Consider the following 3228-nt stretch of genomic DNA (forward strand, 5'->3'; position numbering starts at 1 on the left):
GATAAAAGGGGTAGTACACTTTTATGTTTAGGAATTGGGCACATATTCATGTATAAATTGAATGTAGAGACCTTATGCATTGATGTTCTTGTATTTAGTTTGAAAGAAAAAAAAAAAGAGGAAAATTTATAAAGAAAAAAAAATGATGAAAAGAAAAAAAAATGAAAAAAAAATTGATGATGGAAAAGAAAAAAAATTATACAATAAAGAAGGGACAAAATGCCCTAAAGTGAAGTCAATAAAAAGGAATCAATGCATAAGTGTTATGAACCAAATAAGAATGCATGAGTATGTAAGAAAAGTGAAGACTGGGTAGTTAGATTAGTGCTTAATTGTATAGGTCATTATATAGGTTAGGTGGGAAAGTCTATGCTAATCAAAGATTCAATCCTAGTCCACTTAACCATAAATGATCCTACCTTGACCCTAACCCCATTACAACCTAAATGTAAGACCTCATGATGAATGTATGCATGCATTGAATAAGTGTTGATTGTTAGAAGAAAATCAAATTTTGGAAAACATGATTAGAAGAGAATTGAGTGAATTAACCCTTAAACACTTGAGTGAATAGAGCGGATACACATCCGGTGAGGGTTCAAAAGTTCAATCACATGTATTCACCCATATTATCTATATTCTTGCAAGTTTGAACTCTTTTTGATAATTCAATACAATTGTGGTTTGGACTTAATTCCTATTGCCTAGCTCTTGCGCTTACACATGCTCTCTTGGGAATTGATTTGTTTGAACTAAGCGTTTCCATTTGTTTAGATAGTTGCATTTAGATAGGATTCACATAGTTTAGTTGCATTCAAATAAATGTCATAACCCTTTAGTTCCCTCTTATTTTAGCATGAGGACATGCTAAGGCTTAAGTGTGGGGAGGTTGACAAACCCCAATTTGACGGTTTGTTTTGTATTGAATTTAGAGCATCTTGATAGCCTTTTGTCACATTTAGCCTAGGAATTAGCATGATTTCGTTATCTCTCCCGTATTTGTGCTTAAGTGTAAAAACATGCTTCTTAAGCCTTATTTTGATGAATTCTATTTCCTCTTTGATTCCATAAGATGCCTTGATATGTTTGTTAGTAATCTCAGGATGAAATAGGCTAGGCATGGATTAAAGGAAGCAAGGAAGGAAGCATACAAGTGGAGAGAAGCACAAAAAGCCAAAGAATTGATCTCAGCCAAGCACGCGTACGCGCACAAGGCGCTCGCGCGCACATCGCAGAATTAGCCAGGGACGCGCACGCGTACCTTGCGCGCACGCGTCGTAGTCCGCACGTGATTCCTTTATTGCAGCACGTGCTTGGCGATTTTAGGAGGTTTCAGCAACCAACTTTGGCGCCAAAATGCATATAAGAGCCAAGGATTGAAGGGGATTGACATACATTCACATCCATAGACTAATTCTAGATCATTAGATAGATAGTTTTTAGTTAGTTACATTTTGTAGAGAGAGAAACTCCAACTTCTCTCTAGGATTCATCTTCATTTTCTCAATTCTCAACCATTCTTTGGTGAGATCTATTGCCACTCTCAATTTACTTTGTTCATGTTGTAGATCCTTATCTCTAATCTCAATTAGTGTTTGTAATTGTTCAATTCTTGTAGATCTTAGGTTTAACTTTGTTGTTTTGAATTCTATTGATTCATTGAAGATCTCATTTTCATTGTTGTTCATTGTTGATTCTTGTTAATCTCTTGTGTTGAATTACTTTGATTCTAAGTCTCTTCTCAATTTTACTCTGTCTTTCATTCTTGCCCTCCAAATGTTTGAGAAAATGCCAACTTTAGATATGGAGTAGTATTACCTCACTTGGCCTAGTGGTTGAGTCATTAGAGACACTTGAATAATGGATGTCAATTGTTGATTAAGAATTGAGGATTGCTAATTGACTTAGAGGGCACTAAAGCTAGACTTCCCTAGGGTAAGACTAGGACTTGTGACTTGAGTTAATTACTTTTACTTGACTTTCCTCTATAATTAGGGGTTAACTAAGTGAAGCAACACTCCTTTGTTATCACAATTGAATGAAGCTATAGTGATGGAACTTCCAATGTTCAACCTTGGCCAAGGCTTTTAATATTGATTGATTGTTGTTTTCTTTTATTCACACTTTTATGCCACACTCTTCAAGCCACAAAAAGACCACTTAACCAATACATGCATCCTTGTAGCATTCCTAGGGAAGAACGACTCGGGACTAATACTCTCGATTATAGATTGTAGATTTGTTTGATGATGGATTTTGTGTCGGTTTAGACTATACTACGATTGATCACTTGATAATTTCTATACCGGCAAAAATCTATTTGTCAGATGCTCCATTCAGAAAGCATGTCAGAAGGACATTTTCTGATCAATTGTTTGTATCTTTCCCAAGCTTCATAGAGGGATTCTCCTTCCTTCTGTCTGAAGGTCTGGACTTCCACTCTAAGCTTACTCAATTTTTGAGGTGGAAAGAATTTTGCGAAGAAGGCATTGACTAGCTTTTCCCAAGAGTTCATGCTGTCTTTAGGTTGTAAGTCCAACCATATTCTAGCTCTGTCTCTTTCAGCAAAAGGGAAGAGCATAAGTCTGTAGACTTCAGGATCAACCCCATTAGTCTTGACAGTGTCACAGATTTGCAAGAATTCAGCCAAAAACTGATGAGGATCTTCCAATGGAAGTCCATGGAACTTGCAATTCTGTTGCATTAGAGAAACTAATTGAGGCTTAAGCTCAAATTTGTTTGCTCCAATGGCAGGGATAGAGATGCTTCTACCATAGAAGTCGGGAGTAGGTGCAGTAAAGTCACCCAGCACCTTCCTTGCATTGTTGGCATTGTTGTTGTTTTCGGCTGCCATGGGTTCTTCTTCTTTGAAGATTTCTGTTAGGTCCTCTACAGAGAGTTGTGCCTTAGCTTCTCTTAGCTTTCGCTTCAAGGTCCTTTCAGGTTCAGGGTCAGCCTTAACAAGAATGCTTTTGTCTTTGCTCCTGCTCATATGAAAGAGAAGAGAACAAGAAAATATGGAATCCTCTATGTCATAGTATAGAGAATCCTTGAGGTGTCAGAGGAACAGAAAAATAGAAGAAAGAGGGAGAAGAATTCGAACTTAGTGAGATAGAGTTCGAATTGTGCCTTGAGGAGGAGTGGTACTCCATAAATAGAAGGATGTGAGAAGAGGGGAAGAGATTTTTCGAAAATTAAGTAAGAGATTTTAAAAACATTTTGAAAAAG

General features: G+C 36.9%; 1 non-coding gene across 1 annotated transcript; it reads left to right on the top strand.

Moving 5' to 3' along the window:
- The first annotated feature begins 2341 nt into the window (after window positions 1-2341).
- Window positions 2342-2449, top strand: LOC130938143 (small nucleolar RNA R71). The gene has a single exon (XR_009069320.1). It is a non-coding gene; the product is annotated as a small nucleolar RNA R71 (small nucleolar RNA).
- The last annotated feature ends 779 nt before the right edge of the window (window positions 2450-3228 follow it).

The sequence above is a fragment of the Arachis stenosperma genome, chromosome 6 (genome assembly GCF_014773155.1).
Source record: "Arachis stenosperma cultivar V10309 chromosome 6, arast.V10309.gnm1.PFL2, whole genome shotgun sequence".
Taxonomy (NCBI): domain Eukaryota; kingdom Viridiplantae; phylum Streptophyta; class Magnoliopsida; order Fabales; family Fabaceae; genus Arachis; species Arachis stenosperma.